We start from the raw sequence: 14,471 nt of genomic DNA on the forward strand, positions 1-14,471 counted from the left end.
CCTCAATGATAAATAGAAATTATACTTAATATAGTTAGGTATCTTCACAATTTTTAGGGCATAAATGATCATATTCAAAGACTAAGTTTTTAGTTGCCTAACACATTTTTATTTTTTATAATCATTCAAATGATAATATGTGCATTTTAAACTTACACAAAACAGTGAAATTCATTCAGAAGAAAGTGAATGCTTCTAGTATTTAGGATAGATTTTATGAGATGAAATTGTCAGAAATATGTGTCAGATAAAATACCATAAAAATAAATCAGTGATTTTACATTTAATCCCAAGGTATTTTGAGTTTGTCAATGTAACTCTGTCCAATATCCTTGCTCTTTAAATATTGGTTATAGAACTCTAAAACCTGTGCTTTTATCTGTTGTGTAATGTTACTTGGCTTCTTAAGTGCTAAGGGAATTGTTTGTTCATGATTATCAGAGGTTAAAGAAAGGTTTGCTTAATACATTCATAAATCTCAAAAAAAAATACATTCATAAATCTCAATCTTCTTTCTCTTGTGCTATTCAACCTTCAGACACTCCCCCTCCTTTCTTCCAGACTCTTCATTCACTACTTTTTGTCCTTGCATGCATATGCTAAACTCATATTTATTAAGGATTTATATGCTACACATCAGAAATATTATTACAGTAGATAAGAACCTTGACCTCATGCAGGGATGGCTTCTTGATTTACTTTTACTGAAATGTTTAAACTCAAGATGAACTTGAGTCATCAAATTATTCAGCATTATGATCCATTAATTCTGAGGCTGATGTTTCTTATTATCCACTAATACCTGGTCATATTAGAAAACCAAGTGATTAGAAAACAATAAAAGTGGTGGTAAAGTATAAAAGCATAATACTCTGCTCAAGTGGAATTAGTATTGCCTATATAAGGCATCTGATGTGTTTTTGGGGAATATATACACACAGAACCATACACACACACACACACACACACACACACACCCCACAGCAGTATGGGTCCACCTTGAAGCATAATGCTCAATGGAAAAAGGAAGAATGGTATACATAACCCAATATTATTTATTAAAATAAAACAAATAAAGTAAAAATAAAATAAATAAAATTTTAGAAAGAACAGTACAGTTTGTAGAAGAACATACCATAACTAAAAGACACCTGGTAAGTTCACAAGAAAGACTATCCATGAGAGATGATCAGGGCATGGAAATAGGGGGTAAAAGAGAATCTGTAATCTCATGAAGGAGAGGGAACCTTGAACAGGTGAATGACAGAAATGTCCAGGGCATCAAGATGGCTGACTCATTCTTTCCACCTGTCGTTCCTGCCTGATGAAAGATAGAAATGTTTATATTAGAGGTTACATAAAGATGCACGGACGGAAATAAAACATCCCTACCTCTTGCTGTTTAAAAATTCCTGTTTAGGAATTCTCATTAGGAATAAGCATTTCATCATGGTGGTCTATAAAAGTAAATATATTTTCCATTATACAATGGAAATAATTGTTTCCATATACAAAACACCCAATTCCCCTTCTCTTGGATATTTAGATTGCTTTGAATACTTTATTACTACAAATAAAAATCTTAGGAACATTTATATGGTTAAAATCTATCAAAATTTTGGGGCAATTTGTAATTATTGACTAAATATGATTGACTGGTTTAATGTTTTTGAGAACAGTGTTCTATTCTCTCTAACAAGATAATACCAGTATATATTCTCAATCTTCTTTTCTAAAACATGTTTTTTACTTTTTTTTTAAGCTCTTCTTTCATCACATCTTTGTCTTTTTGTAGATTTGAATCATATAAAATACCATTTTTATAACCTCTCTTTCCCTTCACCACCATTGTGTTCCCTTATTTTCCAGATGTTCTTATTTGTATGGGATTTCGTTTTTTATTATTTCAAAGGTTTTATTTATTTATTTGTCAGAAAGAGAGAGAGAGAGAGAACACAAGCAGGGAGAGCTGCAGACAAAGGGAGAAGTAGGCTCTCTGCTCAGCAGGGACTGATGTGGGACTCCATCCCAGGACCCTGGGATCAAGACCTGAGCTGAAGGCAGAGGCTTAACTGACTGAGCCACTCAGGTATCCATGTTTGGGACTTTAATTCTATATGCTTGATAGGAGCTATATTTTTGTCTTTTATTGAAAAAGAGCATTAATGAAAAATATTTTTAAAAATATTTAACTTTAAAAACTTTTGAAACCTTACTTTTTAAGCCTTTGGTGGGGTAGGGAATCTCAAATGCTGCAATCAGTATCTTTATATCTAAATTTTACACAATGTATAGACCGATTATAATATTCTTTGTTTTAATAACTATTATTTTAGCTGTTCGATAATGTATGCCTTAAAATTTTACATAGAATTGGCTCTATGGTGTGTCTGTGTAGCTCCGTTTGTTGGGTGTCCCAGTCTTGATGTCCACTCAGGTCATGATTTCAGGGCTGTGGGATCCTGCAAACCTTCCCCTGCCCCCAAATCAGGTTCTGCTCTCAGTGGGAAGTCTGCTTGAGATTCTCTCTCTCCTTGCCCCTCTGCCCCTCCCCCTGCTTGGGCATACATGTGTGTACTCTCTCTCTCAAATAAATACATCTTAAAAAAATAATTGGCCACTCATTCATAGCTTTCATGTCTGGTATTGAGAGTAGCAAGGCAACAATTAAGATTACTTCTTAGTCTGTTGGAAAGCGTCGCTTACTATATTTGTAATTCAAGCCCACTGTCAAACAGTCAGAGAAAGTTGCTCAGATTGCTTTCCTGTATCTCTATGAAAGACTGAGGAGGTCAGGGGTACAGTCGTTGGGTAAATTTATGCTCAGGAATTAATTCATCATTGACTGAGCATAGAGTGTGGGCAGCAGATTCTTGTATGCTACAATAGGAAAATGGAAGGGGGAAAATGCACATCCTTTGTCTTCCAAGAACCTTGAATATGACTGGGAGAGTTATGATAACTTAAAGGGAAAAAGAAGTCCCTTTTGTAAGAAAGAAGTTGTAAGGCAGCCATGTGCTGTCTAGGAAGCACAAGAAAGAATACTATAGGACTATCATAGATGGTGGTATGTACTAGAAGCATCAGAGGAGGTGTTGGGGCAATGTTGAGGTTCGAAGAGCAGGTAGAATTTAGAAGGATGGAGAAGTTGGAAGGGTGTGTGCAGTGGGTAGAAAGGGTGAGGGTTTGAAGGAATGAGGAAGGACATAGTATGGCACAGTGATCCAGAAAGACTAGCACTGCTATTGAATCAGAAAACAGGAGACAAAACCCTCACAAAGGCTACGTGGTGGAATGGGGCTGGGTTATGGGAGTGAAAATTCCTCCTCACAACAGAGCGCTTTCTACCACTCGTGTGAGAGACCACTCTCTGAGCAACTGAAGCTTCCAAGTTTCTGAGCACATCTGTTTATTCACTAGTCAATTTACAAATTAAAAACAGGGACATTTTCTCTAGTTGGTGTTAGGTATGGGTTTTGACTTGTTTAGTAACGACCTCTTCATTTCAAAGATTATTTTCTCAAATGTTAACTGAAAAATATCCCAAGTAGTATGTCCATGAAGAAGGGAGGAAGGGTAGGCAGGAGAGGGAACAGAACTAGGCCAGTAAGAAAGACCTAGCAAATGATGCTAAGGGACACCTGGGTGGCTCAGTGGGTTAAGCCTCTGCCTTTGGCTCAGGTCATGGTCTCGGGGTCCTGGGATCAGGCTCCACATTGGGCTCTCTGCTTGGCAGGGAGCCTCCTTCCTCCTCCCCCTCTGCCTACCTCTTTGCCTACTTGTGATCAATCTCTCTCTCTGTCAAATAAATAAAATCTTTAAAAAGAAATGATGCTAAGAGCAAGTGTGCTTTGCACTCAGAAGGGGCATGTGCTCCAGGAAAAGTACTTTTGGAAAATGAGATTAAGGGGCACCTGGGTGGCTTGGTCCTTAAGCATCTGCCTTCAGTTCAGGTCATGATCCCAGGGTCCTGGGGTAGATCCCGACATCGGACTTCCTGATCAGGAGGAAGTCTGTTTCTGCCTCTCCTGTGTCCCCGGCTTGTGTTTCCTCTCTCACTGTCTCCATCAAATAAAGGAATAAAATCATTTTTTATAAAAAATGAGATTAAAACCAGTGAGATTATACACCTAGAAATGAAAATATGGTGTAGAATTTCTAAGAGATTGACAAACTAAAGGCAATGGAAAAACACAAGATCATCCTCTCTCCAAAAACAACAACAGACACTAGAACCCAAGTTTATACAGAAAAATCAGTGTGACAGGGTCCTGCTCCAGCGTTTTCATTCATTCATAACAAACTGGGAATTTTACCTGTAAGTTGCAAAGCATGACTGATGAGAATGGGGATCAGCATTTGCCATAAATTACTGAAGTCCTGTTGTAGCGAAGAGTATGTGCGGTCAGCTGCTGTGCTTTGTTATCGCTGTGCTAAAACTTGAAAATTGCTCACCTTGTGTTGGACATTCAGTTCCCTAGCTTGGGCTGGGCAGGGAGCAGGCTGAATCCTAGGTCCTGGTAGATTTTTTAATCTGGGGTTTCATAGTGGGTCTGTGGCAAGCCTAAAAACAGAACTTGGATTTTAGTTTTCCTTGAGTAAGCTTTAGATATTATATAGAATTGGTCTGTTATTCCTCATTTTCAAATACAGAATTTAGGATTGAGAAACAGTGTATAAGGTAACTTCTTAGTCTTTTGGAAGACATCATCTCTAATACTTGTACTTTTACATAGGTTAGAGAACACACCATGTTGATCCACCTGTAGCAAGATGACTGTTCATTCATACAGATTCAAAATGGTAGAAATAAAAGCAATGGGAAGTCTGAACATTCTTATCTGGGCTTTCATCCCATCAAGTGAGATTTATTCAGAAAGGCCTGCATTCTGCCTCTGTTGGTGTAACCATGTGTAATGCAAAATTGAACAAACTTATTGATGGCATCCTTCTTTGTTAGGGGTTGGCACTCTTTTTCTGTAAAAGGCCAGAGACAGAATAATTTCTGCTATCCAGAGGGGCTGGATGATCTCGGTCACAACTGCTCAACTCTGTTGTTGTAGTCTAAGAGCCCTGAGGATAATAAACAATGAATGGAATGTCAAGTAGGAAAACTTGACAAAAATGGCGGGGAGGGGGCGTGGGCCCAATTTTCCCAGCAGACTAGTTTGTTGACCCTGATCTGTATTTTCAGAAAAACTTAAACAATGAATAAGTGAAAGAAATAATCAGAGTTTCAGAGTTTTAAGCTGTGGTTTCCATTACACTTTTCTCTTCTTGGTGCCAAATTAGTGTGATTTTTAAAAACCTCTATGAATTATTTCTATTATTTGGAAAAGAAACCATTGGCATTAATAATTCTAAAAGAATAAAACTCTTAAATTTTAAAAATTTTAATCTTAATTACTATTTAGCCAGAAAAATATGTACAATGTATATAAGCTATATAATTTCTTCAATTCTTAACACTATCTTAATATCCTTATTTTAGTTTGTTTAAAAAAAAAAAAGTAGGACAACCCTTTGGTACAGATCCAGTTCATGTTACTGCAGTGCAAACTCCAAGGAGAGACCTGGAAAGAGACCCCAGCCGAAAAAGTGAAGGAATCCCTGACATGACTTAATGCCTTCACTGTTTTTGAAAATGGTAGGTGAAAGTCATAGACAGAGTAGTGGATTGTGTATAAGTGGTAAAACACAAGATGGAAAATGAGATGTATGGTTTTCCTTATGGCAGGAAAGGAATAGAGAAGGGAAAGAAACAATTGAGTGTCTATGTCTTGGGCATTGTGCTAGAGTCTTTTGTTTTTGGTGTTTTGTAAATAGACTCTGTCATGGTAAAAATTTTATTTAGACTTTGTCTTGTTGGGAATCTCAAATTCGAGTTCTTGCTGGGCTAGAGGTTTTTGAACTATAAAAGCAACCATGCAAGGTATTTTTACCTCCTTATTTGCAGCTGAGAGAACTAAAGCTCAGAAAAGTTACTGTCACAGTAAATGGTAGAGCCAGGATAGAAACAGGGGCTTTATAATTACAAAGCCCAGCCTCCTTCCATTGTGCTACATTGTACAGATGTGATTCTCGAAGGCAGCAGAATGTCTGAGGCCTACATCAGCATCTTGGAGAAGCCTGGGGATGGCTTTCCTTCACAGTCTGTGTTGACTCTCGGGGATGCATGGCTTTTTTAGTATGAAGGAGGACAATGTTCCTCAGGAATTGTAGAGGACAGATGGTGCTACTTAATTCTGAGGCAAAGTGGACATAATTACTTCAAGAGTGCTTTAACCTTCAGATACATGCAGATGGCTAATAAATCCTGGTGTACAAGTGGCGAGATAGATAAATGACTAATTTGGATGTTACTTGGATTGTAGGAAACACCCCTCCCCCACCCCACAAAAAATCCTGTCTGGGCAAGCAGAACATTGGTGTCAGCTCTTGCAATGGAAAATTCAGTTCTTCACCCAGTTTACAGATCAAAGCCAGTTCACTGACCCAGAACCCACTGATTAAAGATCCTTCTGGACAGACCTTGCAAAGCCACAGGACATATGATAAACACTCCTCTGATCCTCTCCCAAAGGAATGTACAGGCTTTTGCCAGGTTAACTATAAACTAGAATGAGTGGAATATTCAAATCGATTGCAGATTCTCACATACAGTGTCTTGAGCTAATGCAGCTACTGTGCCATTGGAAACACCATCCTGACTCTCGGCTGGGAAAGGAAGCAATGGAGATGTTGGAGTTCTGGCACAAGATAATCTTATAGTGCTTCTGGTGGGTGCCTGTGTGTAGGGAAATGGGTACACACACCAACTAAGTAACTGACAGAACAGCCCCCCCCCCTTTTTTTGCTGACTTATAAAGTAACAGCAAATAAAAGCCAGGGGAAAAGTGCCAAATGGGAAAATTTCTATCCTTTCAAAGAAGTTAAGTTTGAACCAACCTCACATTCCACTCAGAATTTCAAAAGATTATCCCCATCTTCATAGACTTAAAGGACTTAGGAACAGGGGTTCCCACTATATCCCTTCTGATTGGACTATCTGTAGCCTCCCCATCCAACCAAAGAGAGGAATTCTAGTAGATGATGGTGGTGTTCATAAACCGATCCAAGTAGCTGTCTCAGTCCCAGCTGCTGTACTGAACGTAATGTTTTGGGCAAATTGTCATTAGCTCTGGCATTTGTAATGTGCTGTTTTTCTGTTACATGTATTCTTCTCAATTCCCATCTGGGAAATCAGCAATAATTTACATTTGCATGAAAAGGGAAGCAAGAGATACTCGTTTTCTTGGTATGTACCATGTTTTTCCTGATTGGCGTCCCAGCCAAGTTTGCAGGGACCTTTGTCATTTTGCTTTTCTAATAGAACATTGTGCTTGTAAAGTTTATTAATGGTGTCTCCTGCTAGATAGATCAATTAGCAGGAGGTGGCAAGTATTGCATAAATATTCCAAAACTAACAAGAAGGCATTGCATTTGGGGAAGTGGGTAATAAGCCCTGTGAAGATTCAGGGTCAGCAATACTGGTGAAATCTGTGGGTTGGTAGATCATCTTTACTACAGACGACTGATCGAGTGACAAGATACACTGTACTTAGCAGTAAGGCTCAGTTCCACTTATTGGGTGACTTAAAAGACTGGCATGTTATACAGGGGCTTGGAGTAAGGGGAAGGCTCTACAACAAGTTTGGTACTATAGGGTAGGTGATTGTGCTAGAAGTTTTCATGATAGAAAGGGAGTGCTGTGAAGTGTGTAAACCTGGCGATTCACAGACCTATACCCCTGGGGATAAAATATATATTATATGTTTATAAAAAATAAAAAATTAATTAAAAGAAAAAGAAAAAAGAAAGGGAGCCTGAGGCACCAATGGCAATCCCCAATGAAGAGGTATAATGCAGACTTGGAGAACTTAAAACAAGGCATTTTCTTTTCTTTCTTCTTTCTTTTTTTAAGATTTATTTATTAATTTTAGAGAGAATGTGCACAAAGCAGGAGGGGCACAGGGAGAGGGAGAGACAATCTGAAGCAGACTCCACACTGACTGAGAAACCTGAGAAGGGGCTCTATCTCAGGACTCTGAGATCACAAGCTGAGCTGACACTGATCAAGACCAAGATGCTTAAGTGACTGTGTTAACCAGATGCCCTGAAAGACCTTTCCTTCTGTAGTGGAAAAGTATTCACTATTTCAAAAATAGCTCCTAGGGGCACCTGGGTGGCTCAGTCAGTTAAATATTGGCCTTTGCCTCAGGTTATGATCCCAGGGCCCCAGGACTGAGCCCTGCATCAGGTTCCTTGCTTAGCAGGGAGTCTGCTTCTCCTCTCCCTCTGCCACTCACCCTGCTTGTGCTCTCTTGCTCTCTTTCTTTCAAATAATTAAATAAAATCTTTTTAAAAAAATTGCTCCTGACTTTTTATGGGGCCTTGGTAAAAACTTAGTGCCTGACCTTGCAATGCCAAATGACTTTGCAACTGCTATACTTAGCATGACATGAGTTTTATTATATCTACTATTAATAATGATAATAATATTTTTAGCTTTAATTATAGCACAATCACTAATTATATGGCCATAATCAAGAGTTTTCACATCATTTGTTTCTAATGTAAGTTTTTTTTACAAATTATATTTCCTTTTTTTAAATAGTAATCTTTTTTGTGGAATTATAAGGGATTTGATCACTCCACTCTTACCAATAGAGAGACCATCCATAGAGAAAATTAATAAAGAAAACGTCTTTGAATGGCACATTGGATCAGATAGACATAATATACAGAGAGAATAGAACATCCCATCCCCATACAATAGAATACACATTGTTTTCAAGTACACATGAAACATTCCCCAGAAGAGATCATGTATTAAGCCATAAACAAGCCTCAATAAATTTAAGAAGAATAAAATCATACCATGCATCTTTTCCAATAACAATAGTATGAAACTAGAAATACATGCCAAGAAAAATAAACACAAACATGTGGAGGCTAAAAAAGATGATACTAAACAACCAGTGGGTAAATGAAACAATCAAAGAAGAAATTTTAAAAAAGATGGAAACAAATGGAAATGAGAACACAGCAGTCCAAGACCTTTGGGACAGAGCAAAAGCAATTCTAAGAGGGAAGTATACAACAATATAAGCCTACCTCAAGAAATAAGAAAAAGCTCAAATAAAAATCTAACCTTACACCTAAAGGAATAAGAAAAAGAATAAACAAAGCCCAAGGTGAGTATATCCCCTATTACTAATAATTGCTCTGGGATATACCAGCATGTACTAGAATTATTATTAGGTTAACTGAGTATAAGGTCACTCTACTTAGGGATGATATCCTAAGATCAACAGAAAGAGAGGGAAACCATTGAGTCCACTTCTCGGGCCATAAATGGAACACCGTGTTGGTGCTTGTCAGATGTGAACTCTGGCTCCACTCCGACTGTTGGAAAAGGGAAATTCCTCTAGGAGGCAAAGCTGAGACCCGTATTCATGGAAGTTCACTTGGCATGGGTGAAGAAGAGATATGGGCACCTAAAGAGTGAGCAATAGCTGAGCTGGTTGGGTAGAAGCCTTGAAGTAGTATAATAAAAAGATCAGAGTGACAAATATGTGGGAAACTGGATTCTGGAGGGTGTTTTGGGAGTGGTTGCAAGACATAGATTTTTGTGTTCCTGTTAATATCGAAAAGAAAGCCTCAGTGCTAAGAAGTCAACAGTAAGTGGCTAGAGAGAATGACATCTTCAGACAACCTTGTCACTCTACTGGTTCACTGGGCTACCCATGGCCTGAGTGCTGGTGATGGCTAAGAGCAGGGACTTGGTCTTAACAGAACTAAACTAACAAGTGCCACTTCCATGTCCACCATGCCAGTGTCAGAGATGAGTACTGATCCCTCGATAGAGCACTGTCCTTCAAAGACACTATTGACAAGGAAAGAAACAATAAATGTTGGAGAGGCTGTGGAGGAAGGGGAACCCTCTTACACTGTTGGTGGGAATGCAAGCTGGTATAGCCATTCTGGAAAACAGTGTGGAGGTTCCTCAAAAAGCTAAAAATAGAGCTACCCTATGACCCAGCAATTGCTATACTGGGTGTTTACCCCCAAGATACAGATGTAGTGAAAAGAAAGTGCACATGCACCCCAATGTTCATAGTAGCAATGTCCATAATAACCAAACTGTAGAAGAATGGATACAGAAAACATGGTCCATATATACAATGGAGTATTACTCAGCTATCGGAAAGGATGAATACCCAACTTTTGCATCAACATGGTTGGGACTGAAGGAGATTATGCTGAGTGAAATAAGTCAAGCAGAAAAAGTCAATTATATGGTTTCACTTACTTGTGGAACATAAGGAATAGCATGGAGGACATGCTATTCATTTTCAGGGGAAAACGAAGGGGGGAAAATCAGAGGGGGAGATGAACCATGAGAGACTATGGACTTTGGGAATCAAACTGAGGATTTTGGGGGTGGGGAGTGGGGGAATTAGCCTGGTGATGGGTATTAAGGAGCGCACATATTGCACAGAACACTGGGTGTTATACACAAACAATGAATCATGGAACACTACATCAAAAACTAATGATGTACTTACTATATGGTGAGTAACATAACATAATATTAAAAAAAAAACCACAAATGCATAAAAAAAAACCACAAACAACAACAACAACAACAACAACAACAACAAACCCAAAGACATAACCTAACCCCTTAGCAGTAGATTGGTTATATTTGCTCCTCCATTCTGGAGGGGGGCAGCAATTCGTCATTATAAGGATATGTATCTTTCTGGCCTGCATACAGTATCTCTGTAGGCACATTTCTAGCACTCACAGAGTGCCCCTTCTACTGCCATGTGTCTTCTATACAAAATTGTTTTAGACAAAGAAATACATTCTGTATCAATAAGTATGATAAATGGGTCATAACCATGGAGTCTATTCATTTTTTTGTCTACTCTTGACCCAAAGGTACAGTTATAGAATGGCCTATACTACAGCTCAGGAAAGAAGTGAGGTCGAGGACAAAACTCTTGAGGGTTTGGATTCCTGTTGTGTAAGCTGTGGTACATGAAGTGAACTGATTACCAATAGATAGTAGCATTTTCCCATTAACAAGAACACATTGCTTTGGGAACTGAAAGGGAAGAAGCAAGATGGGCTCCTCTTACTACCACCCAGGGGCAACTCACTTGTAAATGGCAGTTTCTCTGCCTGCACCTGTGGGCATTTCTGGATTTGTGGAAGAATGCTTCTATCAGAGGATATAGTAAGGGTCCTACTGAACTTGAAAGTATGGCAACAATCTGGACACTTTCAACTCAAGGTCACTGCCGGTGGACTGTCAGGCCAAGAAAGGGGAATTCTAGTCACCATGGGGAATCATGGTTGATATTATACAATGTGTATAGAGAAACATATGTTTGAAGGGCAGGAGATTATGGGGGCATCTTGGTGTATTTCTGCCCAGCAGTAATGATGATCAAGTAGTCATGTTCATGGCTTAACATTTTCTGACTCTAGTATATTATTTGATTACATTCACTTTGTGTTTAATGTCTTCTTCTAGAATGTACATTATACAATGCCAGATATTTACTTTGTTCATTTATGTATTTTAAGTGGCTAAAACATAGTAGGGATTCTATAAATATTTTTGAATATATGAAGAACTACTGTAACTAATAAAAATTGAGAAGGATCAGAAGTATTAGAAGCTAGCATAAGTGTACACATTCCTCCTATTTCACATATGGGGGTTAATATATTTTCTCATATTCTGGTAAATCAAAACATACAAAGTAAGCATGTTATTTAAAGTTTAATATTAATGGGTAGGGAGAGGGTAGTTGGGTTATGGACACTAGGGAGGGTATGTGCCATGGTGAGTGCTGTGAAGTGTGTAAGCCTGATGATTCACAGACCTGTACACCTGGGGCTAGTAATACATTATATGCTAATTAAAAAAGAAAAAAAAAAGTTTAATGTTAAGTACCCAGAATGAATTAAAATAGACCTTTGGTCCTCTAGGGAGTATAAGTGGGTTTGGGAAGAAAACTTTGGTTTATTTTAAATTCTTATTTTTATCAAATAGCTGTGCATAGTTAAAACTATTCTATAAACTTTATAAAAGCAATTATTTTGAACTTTCAGTTCTCTTTATTTGCATTTAACTCAAATTTTCTAAATTTTAGGCTTACACTGCTATTTTTACATATTCTATAAATTAGTACTCATTGTTAACATGTTTATGGAAATATTGCTCCTTGCTGATTCAAAGAGTGTGCTTTACCTGGGTTTCCAAAATTTTCTAGATTTCTGCTTTATGATTGCTTTCTATGTTTAGTACATTACCCCCAAATATGCATATAGCTATGTCATACATCTTGTAGTCATAAATACAAATGATTGTCCATAGTTTGAAAATCTCTATCAGCTTTTATTTCTTCCCACTGATGTCCACCTTTGCATAATTATTCATCTTTCTGCTCCAAACTAACCTTGTTGGTCTAGTCTTGCCTTGGATGCCCTTACTTGGTCTCTTCTGTCTGGTTCTCCAGAAGTGTAGACACACCAAACCAATTTCCAATAATAGATCTATAACTTGGAAACCAAGAAGGGGGATCTGGGTTAGGTGTTTTTTTTTTGTTTTGTTTTTGTTTTTTTAAGATCTATGCCTTCCTTTTATTTCCCCTTGGTTTGCTCTGTCACTTGATTTAAACATATATACATACATACATACACACATACATTTATTTATTTTTCGTGATAGTCAAGAGAGAAGAGAGAGAATATTTTGGAATCCTTGTTTGACTGAGAGATACTTCCATTCTGTCTTCTGTCATGAGGGATAATTTGGGTGTATATGGAAGGACAGTCTTTGTGCTGTGTATTGCCTCCTGGTACTTAGATTGGAGAAGCCAAAGTTTTTCTGATGCCCATTCTCTTTATAGATGCTCCCCACGCCCCCAGATATGTAGGGATCTTTATTATTCACTAAGATTATGTAATTTTTTCCCTTCCATCTGTTATGCTAGGCACTTGGTGATCAATTACAATTTGGGACCCTTGTTCTTTCATTCTGAACAATTGTGTATTTCCCTTATAGCTTTAGAGGAAGTCTTTTACTTTCCCTTTTCTGTGCTCTTGCTGTTATTTTGCTATTGTCATCATTTGCTTCTATGATTGAAACATGAACCCAGAGATTCTATTGGCATATCTCTGATATACAGAAGATGCCAAGTTATGGAGAAGAACATAGAGTCCATGTGCAAAAGAAGCAGAGATGGGAAGTGAGTAAGTTGTCTTCACTACCTGTCCGGGTTATTCTATGGTTCCCCAAACTGTTTTTTCCCCTCAGGTGATAGGGAGATTTTGACTGAGTTACATTTTGATTGAGTTAGTTTGATTTATGTTTCTGTCACAACTCTGAAATGAGTTCTGAATATTACAGAGTTATGCTCCTGAAGCATGGAGGGGAAGTCATTGGCTTGGGCTATTTGTTTTCAGAGATACTATGATTTTATTAAAATTTCCTTGACTCTTTGATATCTAATGATGGCTGAGAGCCTCTTTCTCCCCTAATAAGTGATCACCATCTAAGAGAAGAGATTGTTGTTTTAAGAATCTTGCTTGGTTTTAATTTCATGAGTCTGAGGATTTTAAATCTCATATGACTTTATTGAGGAAACTGAAAGGAGCATTCTTGATGTCCTTAAAGAGAAGATAATGTAAATTATTTGGAGATAATTTAGTCCTATCCCTGTTCAAAGGCCCCAAATTAGATTTTTTGTTTGTTCCCTTGTTTAAGATTTTTATTTAAATTGTAGTTGGTTAACATACAGTGTAATACTGTTTCAGGAGCAGAATGTAGAGATTCATCATTTATATATTAACACCCAGTGCTTGTCATCACAAGTGCTCTCCATAATGCCCATCACCTATTTAGACCACCCCCTGCCCACCTCCCTCCATCAACCCTCAGTTTATTCTCTTTAGTTAAGTGTCTCTTATGATTTGCTTCTCTCTCTCACTTTTTTCCTTCTCATGTGTTCATCTATTTTGTTCCTTATATTCCACATATGAGTGAAGTCATATGAAATGTCTTTCTCTGACTGACTTATTTTGCTTAGCATAATATCTTCTAGTTCCAGCCACATTGTTGCAATGTTGCAATGACAAGATTTCATTCTTTTTAAAATTTTTTTAAAGATTTTATTTATTTATTTGACAGAGAGAGATCACAAGTAGGCAGAGAGGCAGGCAGAGAGAGAGAGAGGAGGAAGCAGGCTCCCCACTGAGCAGAGAACCTGATGTGGGGCTCGATCCCATGACCCTGGGATCACGACCTGAGTGGAGGGCAGAAGCTTTAACCCACGGAGCCACCCATGCACCCCGATTTCATACTTTTTGATGGCTGAGTAGTATTACACACACACACACACACACACACA

The 14,471-nt window shown here is 38.0% G+C and overlaps 1 long non-coding RNA gene across 3 annotated transcripts in view; it reads right to left on the bottom strand.

Annotated features, from left to right (window-relative positions):
* Positions 1-950: 950 nt before the first annotated feature.
* LOC131831365 (uncharacterized) overlaps positions 951-14,471 on the bottom strand; it is a 46,546-nt gene continuing 33,025 nt past the window's right edge. The window contains exons 2-5 of one of the 3 annotated variants that reach the window (XR_009353621.1): positions 12,519-12,621; positions 4,456-4,564; positions 3,915-4,058; positions 951-1,321 (exon numbers count right to left, since the gene is read on the bottom strand). This is a non-coding gene — a long non-coding RNA (uncharacterized LOC131831365). The remainder of the gene's footprint in view (positions 1,322-3,914; positions 4,059-4,455; positions 4,565-12,518; positions 12,622-14,471) is intronic. The other 2 variants (XR_009353619.1, XR_009353620.1) reach the window with 2 other exon arrangements.

This window comes from Mustela lutreola, chromosome 5 (assembly GCF_030435805.1).
Source record: "Mustela lutreola isolate mMusLut2 chromosome 5, mMusLut2.pri, whole genome shotgun sequence".
Taxonomy (NCBI): Eukaryota; Metazoa; Chordata; class Mammalia; order Carnivora; family Mustelidae; genus Mustela; species Mustela lutreola.